Genomic DNA, 15,107 nt, shown 5'->3' with positions numbered 1-15,107 from the left:
GTCCATGACTGCAGCGCCTCAGACCGCTCGGCTAATCTCACGTGGCGAAGATGTTGTTGAGCTGCCGGCGAATTGTAATGCTGATGATCGGACGGTGCTCCATCATGCAGAAACCTCATAACCTGTCATATTGCCAAACGCTCATTCTCAAGCAGAGTGTTGCGCAGAAAGTCCAGGTACGTTGCTCCGTCGAGGCGCCGTGGAATAATAACCAGTCCAAGTATGTGGTCGCCAAGAATCCCTGCCTACACACTGATGCTGAACCGATGCCGGCGAGTCGCCTCAACCGTTCGCTGAGGATTGTCTGTAGCCCACAGATGACGGTTATGCAGACTGAAGATGCCAGTCTGGTAAAGGCTGCTTCGTCGACAAAGAGGACTGATGACAGAAGTCCCATAAGCGTGATGGTGTGGTGCAAAAACCATCGACAAAATCCTTCCCATAGTGGGAAATTCGCTGCTGATAATCCTTACACTCGTTGTACCTGATTGGCATAGTAGCCGCTGTCATGCAGGATACGCATGATCGTACTTTGGTTTACACCATGTTGGAGGGCAACTTGCCTGTGCTAGGATCAGTCTCAATATCCCATAGAACCTGGTCCTCCAAATGTGGTGTACATGCAGTCTGCCGCCTCCCCGCACATCACTCTGTCTGAAAGGTCTCATGATCACACAATGGTCCGAAAAGGACTTGGAATGTGTTTGGTGTCTGTGAGGGTCCTTGTTTTGGTATAGTCGTACTGCCCCTCGTTTCCAGTACTTCGCCGTACACAAACGCTTCCCTTCATGAATACCGGACCACTCTGCTACGTACGAGGTGCATTCAAGTACTAAGGCCTCCGATTTTTTTTTTTCTAATTAACTACTCACCCGAAATGGATGAATTTGGCGTTACTTCAAGACGTAATCGCCCTGCGGACGTACACATTTTTCACAACGCTGACGCCATGATTCCATGGCAGCGGTGAAGGCTTCTTTAGGAGTCTGTTTTGACCACTGGAAAATCGCTGAGGCAATAGCAGCACGGCTGGTGAATGTGTGGCCACAGAGAGTGTCTTTCATTGTTGGAAAAAGCCAAAAGTCACTAGAAGCCAGGTCAGGTGAGTAGGGAGCATGAGGAATCACTTCAAAGTTGTTATCACATAGAAACTGTTGCGTAACGTTAGCTCGATGTGCGGGTGCGTTGTCTTGGTGAAACAGCACACGCGCAGCCCTTCCCGGACGTTTTTGTTGCAGTGCAGGAAGGAATTCGTTCTTCAAAACATTTTCGTAGGATGCACCTGTTACCGTAGTGCCCTTTGGAACGCAATGGGTAAGGATTACGCCCTCGCTGTCCCAGAACATGGACACCATCATTTTTTCAGCACTGGCGGTTACCCGATATTTTTTTGGTGGCGGTGAATCTGTGTGCTTCCATTGAGCTGACTGGCGCTTTGTTTCTGGATTGAAAAATGGCATCCATGTCTCATCCATTGTCACAACTGACGAAAAGAAAGTCCCACTCGTGCTGTCGTTGCGCGTCAACATTGCTCGGCAACATGCCACACGGGCAGCCATGTGGTCGTCCATCGGCATTCGTGGCACCCACCCGGATGACACTTTTCGCATTTTCAGGTCGTCATGCAGGATTGTGTGCACAGAACCCACAGAAATGCCAACTCTGGAGGCGATCTGTTCAACAGTCATTCGGCGATCCCCCAAAACAATTCTCTCCACTTTCTCGATCATGTCGTCAGACCGGCTTGTGCGAGCCTGAGGTTGTTTCGGTTTGTTGTCACATGATGTTCTGCCTTAATTTAACTGTCGCACCCATGAACACACTTTCGACACATCCATAACTCCATCACCAGATGTCTCCTTCAACTGTCAATGAATTTCAATTGGTTTCACACCACGCAAATTCAGAAAACGAATGATTGCACGCTGTTCAAGCAAGGAAAACGTCGCCATTTTAAGTATTTAAAACAGTTCTCATTCTCGCCGCTGGCGGTAAAATTCCATGTGCCGTACGGTGCTGCCATCTCTGGGACGTATTGACAATGAACGCGGCCTCATTTTAAAACAATGCGAATGTTTCTATCTCTTTCCAGTCCGGAGAAAAAAAATCGGAGGCCTTAGAACTTGAATGCACATCGTACAGTATGCTCCGGCAGTCACGCAGCATGCAACACACGAGGAACACACGGCACATTGGCCAGAGGAACTTCCATCCGTCAGCGCCATCTACCGTGGTAATGATGCATTTCCGGACTCATGTTCATAACCTTTTTTCCTCCATTTCTAGTCAGTCCTGCAGTTTGTTGGTTTTATTAATTTCCATCCCGTATAAACATGTAGCCGATACGGTCTCATCGGAAGCAAAGTCGAAGTGTGCGCAATAGTTTTCTTGAATTCGAAGACAATTCACAGAGTAGGTAACCTACTTAAATAAATAAAATTAAAAAGAATAACAGGAACTTCAAATAGAGTACAGGACAGAAAACACAACACACAAAAAGCTCAGAACACAGGAAAAATCCACAGATAAATAGAAAAGATCAGTGACATACAACTCACAAGCAACACTTGTCCGTCAGCATACACAGAGGGCGCTGCGTAGCCGTATAATGTAAAATTAAGGTAATGACGATAAAAAACGAAAACTACCTTTAAGGCTAATTTATGTAGATTAGGTATCACTTAATATGTCTTCGTATTTAACAGATTTGAATAAAGAAAACTCACTCACGATAGCATAAAGGTGCTAAAACATGTTGTGACGATATGCAAAAACAGTGTCTTGCTTACGAGGTGGACTTCGTATCTAATAATTTTATCTACAAATCCAGCAAATGTAAGAGCAGCAAATACAAATGATGAATACCACATAAAATATTCAACTTTTTTACGCAATACGATTAGTTCAATCGTAAACACGATTCACGTATTAGGCTTTACCCCTGCTCCAACTGGCCGACCGCTGCCTAAAAGTCGGTACGAGGGGCTGTCTTTGATCGTGGGACATGTGACCTGAATGCCGCCATCCCTCTGACGGTAAAAAATAAATAAATAAAACAAAAAGCATTATTGTTTAACATGTCATCGACATTGCTGTAATTAGAGACGAGACACAAGCTCGGATTAAGGAACGACGTGTGACAAGTCACCCCCTGGCCACCCATTTGTGTCGGTCATGTTTCACTTTGTAGTCGCCTCGGCCTGGTTTCACTCCCGGGGTATTCGTTTGCTGATGATGGGTCAGGGTTCCGATAATTCTGCTAAATGATGGCTACTTGTGCCTACATGGTGGGCTTGGTGAGAAATTCCCCCATGACGGCAGCCGAAGGAAGGGTTCCTAACATCCAACCAGGGGGCAGCACGTGATAGGAATGTTGTAAGCACGAGCAGGGGAATGGCCAATGACAGTGCTTATTTTTTGCTCCGGTTTTCTGATTGGTTGAAAAGGTTATATTTTAAACATTTTCATGAAGCAGTGGGGAGCTCACGAAATCTCAGCATTTGGCCGACGGCCCGCTCAGAGTGGAGTATTCTGCCTCGACGGCAGAGGTGGTATTTTCGTTGTGTTTTTTGGGAGTCTGGGTGGGTGATCAACGAGGGCACTGACGCCCCCCCCCCCTTCCGTAGCTCTCAGGGAAGTTTGCGGAATAGGAAAAAAGAAAAGCATTTCACTCATTGATGGTATATTCAGGCGTTTACTGAATGACTGTCTTGTCGTCGACTGATTCTATCGATCAGTGTGTACACGATATGGATTTAATCCAAGCAGATGATTACCAAATTTTTGCTACAAAACTACTTCCGATTTACTTTTTCATTTATTGTCGACAGATAAGATAGTGTAGATCCTTGCTGAGCGTCGATATAGACGGAAAAAATTTCTCGAGCTATGTTTTCCTCGGTACTTTCTGAATAACGGACAGTCTACACTGCGGGTTCGCATTTGTAAAAGGCGACCTCAATGTAGCGGTCTCGAAGTAAACTATGAGGAAATGACGCTAAGTCTTGGCATGTTCGCAGATTTCTACTGTAGACTTTCCCGCCTGGAATGCGCTCTAAAGAGAATAATGGCACAGGAGCCTGGTTAGTTGTCGACGGCCGTTGATGGCTTCTTGCACCTGGAGCAACTCAGCTCACGTCGAGTGGCAGCAGTTCTGAGAAGGCTTCGTGAGTTTTCCCTGATCCACCAGGAAGGCTTCCGCACGCACTAGGACAAAATTGTTAATGGAATGTGCTAAGTAGACCTATTTCATATTTATCTCTGAAATAACAACCGAGAATTATGCTATAGTGTTTAATTAACACGTGAGCCCGTTTTCGCTTTCACAAAGCCATCGTCAGCCAATAACTGATACCATACTCAAAGACAATAGCATACGGCAGAACAACTTTGCAAAAGACAATATGTACGAAATGAATGATGCAAAACTCATAGAAAAACAATCGTCTTTGATTGTGTTATCAAAACATAGCTGAAAAAAAATCAAAACGTAAAGAAAAGAGGGGTGAACTATTGTACAGTGACACCCAGTTAGATTATAATTTCAAATCCTTCTACAGCCAAGTCGAATTTTGCTCGTAACGCATTATCTATAAATATAAAAACTAATTGCTCTAAACGCGAAGAATTAAACGTAACTGCGGAGAGGATGTAGATTTCATAAAACATTGGATACTAAACAATTCGGAAAATATAGAGATTGTAAATAAAATAAAAGCAACATAATATGGATGAGTAATTAGGTCAGACATTATGGGAAGATTAGAGACGATTGCGCCTGAATAGACTTCAGGAGAGGAAAGTACTAACCTGATAGTGAGTTTGGTCCTTCAATTTAAGCGAAAGTCCTATGCCCCAGGTTTGTTGATTTCGTAGGCTTCCATCGAATTCAACTGTCGCCCTTTGTGTGTCAACTAGAGGACGAGGGGGTATGTCTGCTGGCTGGGTCCCCCAGTTGTAAACAATCTCAGCAGCCGTAGGCAGAAAACTGCAACCTACGCTTCGCTATCTAGAAATTTCCTCGTAAACGGCATTACTTTCGGCTGATATAGCTTTTATGGCTGTGTGTGGCTGACTAATATCAAATTTATCTAGTCAAGACCAGTAATTTTATACACTCTGCTATTGTGTACCAATAGTCTAGTCTCTGTTGTCGGAAAAATGATGAGTCGTGTGTTCCTGGCACAACGTGAAGATTTACAGTTGCAGCATGATTGCAGCCTACGTACAGTCTAATTTAGACGATACTAGGGGGTACCCCGCCCCTTTCAGTCTATTGAATGATTAGCTTCTGCTGTGTCTCGATTGCACTAACAAGGGGAGGCCGCCAATTGTGAAACTCAGATTCCATTCATACTGCGCATAATAAAAGCTCATGGCCAGAGGTGTAATGTGGCAAAGCACCAAGATGCACTTCTCAGCCGTTGTCGAGAAAATCGACAGTTAAAAGAAGCCGTTGCGGTGAAATACTCACTACGATTTATAATTTCCTACAGCGTCGTAGCGAAGCGGTAAGGAACCTGTAATTAATTTTAGTTTGTTTTATTAATTTTAAATGTCAGTTGAAAATTATGTACTACTGTGGAATGTTATGACTAATTAAAAAAAAAAAGTAAGCGCTCGGGTTCGTAATCCGAAGGTCGCCGGATCGAATCTCGCGCCATGCAACCTTTTTTTTAGTATTTGTTTTTGTTTTATATATATATATATATATATCGTGGGGTCTCTACTCTAATTCGAACGTTTGACTTACACTATACGTATTCGTTTCGGAATATCGTTTCTACGTCTTCCGTTAACTACACGTGTAAACATTATGAAGACAATTAATAACATTTGTGAAATACAACTTTGTTTGCGGAAAACATAATCATGTTCGAAGTCGCCAGTTTTTCCACGACAAACGACTTTCATCAACTTATTTATGCATAATTGTTGCAACTGATTGCCGGGAGTTTTATATATATATATTTGAATTACAAAAAACAAATACAAAAAAAGAGTTGCATGGGCCGAGATTAGATCCGGCGACTTGGCGGTTACGAACCCGAGCGCTTACCGCTGCGCCACGACGCTGTATGAAACTGTAACTCGTACAGAGTATTTCAGCACAACGGTTTCTTTTAACTGTCGATTTTCTCAACAACGGCTGAGAAGTGCATCTTGGTGCTTTGCCACATGACACCTCCGGCCATGAGCTTTTATTATGCGCAGTATGAATCGAATCTGAATTTCACAATTGGCGGCCTCCCCTTGTAAGACGTGGATCTCGCTTGTTCTCTTTTTGCGTAATCGTTTCGCATTATTGCCAACGTTGCAATAGAACCAGCCGGGCACTTGGAAGAATAATGTAAAGGAAATGTTTGGCCATGTCAGTGAGCCGGTACAGCACATGTTGACAGACTTGTTGATATTGAAGTAGCGAGACAGTATACTGTACATCATAATGTCTAGCGCCAAGTTCCATTTAAATAGTAAATACTGCTGCACAGTCTATGATGGGAGGAGGGTTGAACATAAGTTTAAGCACGTGATTCTTTATTATCTGAATATGTGTGAAAATATTTATTTTTTTGAGCATCTTCGTTAGAGTAATAAACAAATGCAGTTTTCTACTGCACATTCTGAGTATTTAATTACTGCGACCATAGCACGCCTTTCGTTAGAACCAGGCAAAACAGGCTACTGCACGACGTTTGCTAATCTCGTCGTCCAATTTCAGCTCTTACTTGAAACACTATTACCAAAGATGACTTTTAGTTTGCGAATTTTACGACATACCTTTCTATCTTTCCCAAAGTTGCTCTTCAGCACGCTGCCATCTTTGCCGATGAGAATCAGACATTGTCAGACGACGGACGAAAACCATTGCACAACATAGGAAAATACAGTAGGAGAGCCATTGTTTATATATTCATTGATGAGTTCTAGCAGTTACTCGCTGCATCCTTGTTTTCGAACAGGGTAGCTTGCAACGTCTGCTGAAGCACAAATACGCTAATGGAGATAGAAAGTGTTGGACCAAAAACGCCTTCGTTCAACGTTACCAAACTGATACTCCAGTATTCCCATGCCTGTGGATATGTTGACAATGTTTCATCTTTATGTTGCTTATTTCAGCCTTTTCAATGTAGAAAATAGAATCGCGTGCCTAACGATGTTTACTGCGTGCGTCCAACGTTAGTGGAAGTTCTCAGTTGGAGATCCCTAAACAGAATACCTGCAGGTCTTGCTCGTGTAGCATAGTAATCGTCATAGATCGAATCATTGGCATGAGAGACACGGCAACACCATACCGACTGCCCAAGCTCACTGCTGGATGCACTGCAGTGAGTGCAGATGTTGTGGCGGCGAGATTGACGTAGAATAGCTGTGTGGCAGCCAGAGCATGCAGCGTCTTTCCAGACGGAATACACCACGAGGAGACAGTACGGTTCTTTGACTGGCTCTGAAAATAGACGGATGACAACAGATGAAATCCGAGGAGACATTACTGGCAGAGTGTCAGCACAAATGGACGGGATCGTGTTATTGGAGGTTACTTGGAGTTTTCGACTTCCCGCGCGTGTTTTACCACTGACAGCGTAGCACTGTCAACAGAGACTTGCGTGGTGTAGAGCCCGAGTGATTCTGTGGTGTCCAGCGATGAGTGTCGCTTCTGTTTGCGGCCGCCAATCGACGCCAACCTTTCCCAGACGATCTGCTGAAAGGTTTCAGGAAGCAGCGCCTCTCGAGACCCATAGCTCTCCAATTTCCGGAATGTGACGACAGAACTGATTTGGTAGTTGTCGAAGGGAGGCTCAATGTTCGCCAGTACGTGGCAACCATGGTAAACTTTCTTGAAGTTTTCCCGGTGGCTCGAATATTCCATCATTTTTCAGGCGTGAATCCTTGATATTATTAACTCCCGATATTTCGACTGACAACCTTTCAGCAATTCTCGAGGTGAGTTTTGCAAGATTTTTAAGGCACTTTAAATGTCGCGTAAACGTGCATGCGTCACCTTGGGGCATCACTTCCGATTAGAATGAAAATTTGATCATTCAGTAGCCTTTATGTGGTGAAGGTGTCCAGAGAGATAAATAAATATCGGGCTGGTGCTCCACGGTGCAACACTTTTCATGCCCATCAGTGTAGCTGCTGGCAGAACGTGGCACTTCCGCCACCAGCGAGCTGGAGCACTGCCCCTCTGGGAGGCTGGAGCTGGAGCCTGGAGTCCGCCAGTACGGGGCCTGCCTGTGGCTGGCTGGCCTTTGTGCGGCGGGCGACGGACGTGGGAAAGGCTCACACGCGCCTATTGCGCGCCCGCTGCTCTTTTGTTAGCGCAGGCGGGTGGGGGTGGGGAGGGGGGGGCATAAAAAACACACACACACACACCTGCGAGCGGCTTGTCCTCACGTACTTCTCAGTCTGCAGGACGAAGAAAGTAGTATTTAATCATCCGCGTGTAATTCTGCTGTTGTACTGGAGTGTGCATACAGATGACGGCTAGGAGTTATCCTACGGTAAACACTTTCGCGACTGTCTTTTCGCTGATTACCACCAGTTATGGCTCAAATTTGTTTCTACATTTTTGGACCGTAACGCATATATAAACATGAATTAGCCCATGCGAGGAGTTCTGTGGAGGAGTAAAATATCTTACTAGTATCTTCGTGTGGAGCCTCAGACATCCACAGTCACAGTAAAATCGTACTGGAGAGGAAGATACAACACAGCAGATGTCGCTTGTGTTTTCACACTACATGTTCCCACAACTTCGCAGAATCCTTGAGGCCAGCCGTGGCTTCACGAGCAGGACGTTGTGAGCACGTGGCAGGGACACACGCCAGTTTTCATTTATTCTTATCCAGCTTCGTCCTTAACGTCAGGTGCGGTACGCAACTAACGTTTTTATTTAGCTTGGCGGGCAAGAGGAGAAGAGGAGACGTGCAGCTTGTGACCAGCAGTGCACTGAGGTCAGGTCCAGAGCTCTCCGCAGTCTCGTACAGTAAGAGCGTTCCACAACATTGATGATGGTTCGTCTGTCAGAAGCGGACAGTATGTCTGGAACAGGAAATGCCCCTGTATTAGGTTTCATCACCTTTCCTCTCTCCTCCTCCACCTTCTCCCCTCTCTCTCTCTCTCTCTCTCTCTCTCTCTCTCTCTCTCTGTCTCTCTCTTTCTCTCTTCTCTATTACAACATTTACACACTACATACAGACACACATCTCAATTCTTTTGATGCAACAACGTTCTCATCGCAGGACGTTGTCTCAGCAGTAAATTAGTATGCTTCCAATCCTCCGGTTCCGATCAAGGCTTTCGGGAGGTTTCCTTTGGTTGTAAGGCGTATTCCGGAACTGATAAGACCCTCCCATTTACACCCAATTGGGATCCAGCTTGTCTGATAATGGGCTGAAAGCTAATCAACGTTGGGCACATCAACCAACAGCTGGGATACGTCCGCGCCTACTTCAAGGATATCAACTACCTGGACCAGTCGCCTCAAGGTTTTAGTACCTCTACAGTTTACCTTGAAGTGACAAAGAGAGAGCAACGAAATTCGATCCAAAAGAAACACATGGTTAAGACATGGACACGTATATGGGCGAACATCACCAACCCCATTCTTACGACGGACATAGCTGCTTTATGGTATGACACTGTAAATGAAATGATCACCACAGGCGAAAAGATGCATAAAATTAAACTAGGACATAGGCCATACTGTAACCATTGTCATCTTATAGACGCACTGTCTCACCCCTTCGTTTGTGGAGAGAACATTGTGATATGGAACGGATCAAGGAAAAAGCTACCGGTTATTAACAGGACGACAGAGAATGCGATCAGTGTGAACTATGTATTACACCCGGACTTGTTCCTTGCCTCGGACAATGTGCGTACTTCATTGTCACGCAACGACACGCAGACCAAAAAGCATTCATTTTGTATATGCAGAACACCATCATAATTTGAAAAAAAAAATCCTAAGTGTGAAAAGTTGTTCCAAAACTTTCGTATTTGCACTTTACCTCAACAATGAGAGTCATTCCACATTGTATTACTTCATGTTCGGAAAAGCAGCTTACACATAGTTGAGGAGCGCAAGCATTACAAAGCCACAGGTACACCCGCCAGACAAGAAAAGTGTAAGTAGTAAAAGGACAAATGTTGTGTAATTTGTAGGAGAAATCTTTTCTTTGATTTTATTTTCTTTGTTTTAAACTGACGGTTACATATTGCTGCGAAGTAAATTTCATTTGCAAATGGTGAGGACCTACCACCACAAGAGAAGCAACTTTCCTTCCTTTTCTTTACGTTTATTTGTTGTGAATACTATTCATGCGCGACATTCATTTGTATATTAAAAGAAGAAACTCACTACATGAATGTGATACCCTTCTCATATTCTGATGCACCCAAGCTCGGAGAAAGGATCTCTCAGAGCGTGACACTCAGAGATCAGAGAAGGTAAACAGAGAAATCCAAACTCGGAAAACCAGTGTGTGGACACATACCTGACACGAAACGGAAAACCAAGAAAATACCCTTCGAGAAGACCAACTTGAACCAGTCACTGAGCTGGGATTTCTCACGCAGCGAAGGCGGGCGTAGACGGCTGCGGCTACACTTCAAGCGAATACAATACCCACCTGATCGACGGCTGTCCTCAGTAAGAAGAAGCCTGAAGCTGTACGTCTGCAGCGATTACGATCTTACAATGAAATAATGGAATGAATAACGAATGTCATGTACATCTTTAAAAGTGTATTCACTCTGGTGTTGTCTTTTCGCGAGGGCCGGCCGATGTGGCCGAGCGGTTCTAGGCGCTTCAGTCTGGAACCGCGCGACCGCTACGGTCGCAGGTTCGGATCCTGCCTCGGGCATGGATTTGTGTGATGTGCTTAGGTTAGTTAGGTTTAAGTAGTTCTAAGTTCTAGGGGACTGATGACCTCAGATGATAAGTCCCATAGTGCTCAGAGCCATTTGAACCATTTTGAACCATTTCGCGAGAGGGTAAGCGGGGGAAGTGATACGTTGTTTGTCTCTTCGGGAATTGTAACCGCAAACTTTTTAATGATGCAAAGCGCTCGTCTCGCAGCATCTGCCACTGGATTTGGTGACCATCTGCGTAGCGCACTCGGGTTTACTTCTTACTGGCTGAGTTACACCTCCTGAGCATTCGTCTGCCAAACCTCAGACTAGTATACGTGTCTACTACAACCATCTGCATACGTTTAGCCGGCCGCGGTGGTCTAGCGGCTCTAGGCGCTCAGTCCGGAACCGGGCGACTGCTACGGTCGCAGGTTCGAATCCTGCCTCGGGCATGGATGTTTGTGATGTCCTTAGGTTAGTTAGGTTTAAGTAGTTCTAAGTTCTAGGGGACTGATGACCTTAGAAGTTAAGTCCCATAGTGATCAGAGCCATTTTTTTTCAAATGTTTGTTCTATTTTAGATTCAACCAGATAGATACTCTCAAAAGGTGTGGGGTTTCAACTATTTTCAGCGATTTATCGCCAACGGTGTACTCCAACAGTAACGGCTCTTGCCCCTTATTTATACGCAGTAGAACACATTTATTGTCCCCCTGCGTTTCCCTGCAGTTTTCTGGCTTTGTAACTTTCTCGTATGCAACAGCACCATCCGTAAATAGCCTCTCGAAGCATCCAAAGTCGTCCACCAGGTGATTGCAGCGTACTGTGAACAGTAATGGCATTGTAACACTCCCAAAGTACTTTTATATCCGCCGCTTTCGCCTCGTTAAGATGACCTAATGAGTTCTATCATTTCTGAGTCGATATTTCGTAAACCAGGTATTTTGTTCAGTAAGTAAAAGCGCGGAACTGTATTGAATACTTTCCAAAAGTCAAGAAACCTGGGCAGTGTTGTGTACGGCCCTCTGTATCTCTAGATCGTGCAAAGCGAGCTGAGTCCTTGTGTGTGCTGTAATGTTGGAGACACTAAACGACGTTCACGATGCGTCAGTTGACGAATGCAGCCAATGCTCATAGAAACTACTGTGTACGGTCAATGGAGCACGGAGGTGTTCCTATCGAGAGATTCCTGTCATCAAATCGACTGTGTCGATAGTTTCCAGTACAAGCGTAGGCAGAGGTGTCTGACAGAAATTTCTAACGTTCGAGACGACAGCACCAACTCCACTTCGTGTCTGCGACTCTGTACGGCTACGCAGTTCCCTGGAGGAGAGCAAATGCCTGCTTCTCCAGGACTCAGCACAGCCCAAGATTTCCCTCGGCTGCCACTGGAACCCGCAATTACTTGTGCTGGAGCTTCCGTTTCCCACGGGCAATCTGCCGACATTCTTGTCGCTAGTTTCTCGCGCGTGATCGCTCAGATATGACCGTCCCAAGTGCGAACGTCACGCACTCGTGTTAGCGGCACGAGATGCTGCAATGCGCCACCTCAGTCTGAGAACAAGCGCGTCCACACTCCTAATGAGTCTGCCCAGCACTGCAGGGATGGGTACTGTCAGCCCTTCCGAAACGGCCTCTTGAAATCTCTCATCTTCAGTCTTGTTACATTCAGTTATCGACTGATTCAGAAAAAATGGTTCAAAGGCTCTGAGCACTATGGGACCTAACTGCTGAGGTCATCAGTCCCCTAGAACTGAGAACTACTTAAACCTAACTAACCTAAGGACGTCACACACATCCATGCCCGACGCAGGATTCGACCCTGCGACCGTAGCGGTCGCGCGGTTCCAGACTGTAACGCCTAGAACCGCTCGGCCATTCCGGCTGGCGACTGATTCAGAAAAGCGATTTTGATAATTAATCTGTAAATTGCTTTGAATGGCACAATGCTCTACTGATTATAGATCTAAAGTAAGAAATTTGCTTTCGCGTTCCTACAATGATTTATTAGTTACATCTAAGCAGCTAGAACGCAAAGACACACGTAATTATTTTTATTAAGAAATGACTATTATTTATTTAACCACGAATCGGTTTTCAACCTCTCATGTCATCGTCACGTAAAAAACTGAATGTTGCAACCACTGTTCAAAAATGGTTCAAATGGCACTGAGCACTATGGGACTCAACATCTGTGGTCATCAGTCCCCTAGAACTTAGAACTACTTAAACCTAACTAACCTAAGGACGTCACACACATCCATGCCCGACGCAGGATTCGACCCTGCGACCGTAGCGGTCGCGCGGTTCCAGACTGTAACGCCTAGAACCGCTCGGCCATTCCGGCTGGCGACTGATTCAGAAAAGCGATTTTGATAATTAATCTGTAAATTGCTTTGAATGGCACAATGCTCTACTGATTATAGATCTAAAGTAAGAAATTTGCTTTCGCGTTCCTACAATGATTTATTAGTTACATCTAAGCAGCTAGAACGCAAAGACACACGTAATTATTTTTATTAAGAAATGACTATTATGTATTTAACCTCGAATCGGTTTTCAACCTCTCATGTCATCGTCACGTAAAAAACTGAATGTTGCAACCACTGTTCAAAAATGGTTCAAATGGCACTGAGCACTATGGGACTCAACATCTGTGGTCATCAGTCCCCTAGAACTTAGAACTACTTAAACCTAACTAACCTAAGGACATCACACAAATCCATGCCCGAGGCAGGATTCGAACCTGCGACCGTAGCAGTCGCGCGGCTCCTGACTGAGCGCCTAGATGCAACCACTGTAATTAAGTAAGTAATAGTTAAAGAACATCAGCAAAGTGCTGCATTGTTTTTTAATTATTGTCATGTTCTGTCAAGCACCGACGGGGAATTCAGTTAATATTAGGTCAGGAAGCTTTCGAATAAAATCGGCCATTAGCTGGTTTTTGAATACAGACCCTTAAGTGCTGCTGGCCGGACCAGTTAAACCAACAAGAGGCATAGAAAGGCAGCGAGTACCTTAACTGCAGACGACTTAATGTGGGGAAAAATCATATCAGTACCAAGACTGTGGTTTAAATTGAAGTTCCAAAAAGGAAAAAGGTGTTCAGCAATCAGCTTCAAATCCACTACGTATTTTTATTGCCGATCTGCATTTCAGCTATTCAAGAGCTATCTTGAGTGCTAAAAAGTACAAGAAAACATACGAGAATCAGTATTTAAAAGATGTAAGTATAAATGCAAAAGTAAATGTGCCATTTAACAAAGTCATATAGGCTTCTCATGTTTGTGACAATACCTATTGCTCTACGATTTTAAGAGGTACATGGCCAGATTCTAAGTGAGGCTGTTGTTTACAGACCAGCTTACGTCATGTGGGTACAGCCCGGGACCAACGAGATGCACGGGCCCTGCAACGAACTTGTGACGTCACACTAGCCGGCTTGTCCGCCACATATGGCAAACGTCCGTCTCCGTGCAGGGCCCACGGAAAATCACTATTTAGCAGGAAAAGTACCCACTGAAGGTCTCAACTTTGTCGCGTGCTGTCGAGAACTTGCATGCAGTTAAACACGCAGTCAAGAATTATTAAAGGCGTCTGAAATAGTTACTCGCTCCCAGCTAGGGACGGCTGCTGGCACTCGCAAGACCTGCAGTGTCACGTGCTATGTTAGTGTCGGAATTTCCATGCGGCTTTTCGCGGATGATGCTGTAGTATACAGAGAAGTTGCAGCATTAGAAAATTGCAGAGAAATGCAGGAAGATCTACAGCGGATAGGCACTTGGTGCAGGGAGTGGCAACTGACCCTTAACATAGACAAATGTAATGTATTGCGAATACATAGAAAGAAGTATCCTTTATTGCATGATTATATGATAGCGGAACAAACTCTGGTAGCAGTTAATTCTGTAAATATCTGGGAGTATGCGTACAGAAAGATTTGAAGTAGAATGATCATATAAAATTAATTGTTGGTAAGGCGGGTGCCAGGTTGAGATTCATTGGGAGAGTCCTTAGAAAATGTAGTCCATCAACAAAGGAGGTGGCTTACAAAACACTCGTTCGACCTATACTTGAGTATTGCTCATCAGTGTGGGATCCGTACCAGGTCGGGTTTATAGAGGAGATAGAGAAGATCCAAAGAAGAGCAGCGCGTTTCGTCACAGGGTTATTTGGTAAGCGTGATAGCGTTACGGAGATGTTTAGCAAACTCAAGTGGCAGACTCTGCAAGAAAGGCGCTCTGCATC

Source organism: Schistocerca cancellata, chromosome 5, assembly GCF_023864275.1.
Source record: "Schistocerca cancellata isolate TAMUIC-IGC-003103 chromosome 5, iqSchCanc2.1, whole genome shotgun sequence".
Classification (NCBI taxonomy): domain Eukaryota; kingdom Metazoa; phylum Arthropoda; class Insecta; order Orthoptera; family Acrididae; genus Schistocerca; species Schistocerca cancellata.
This window is presented reverse-complemented; position numbering follows the sequence as displayed.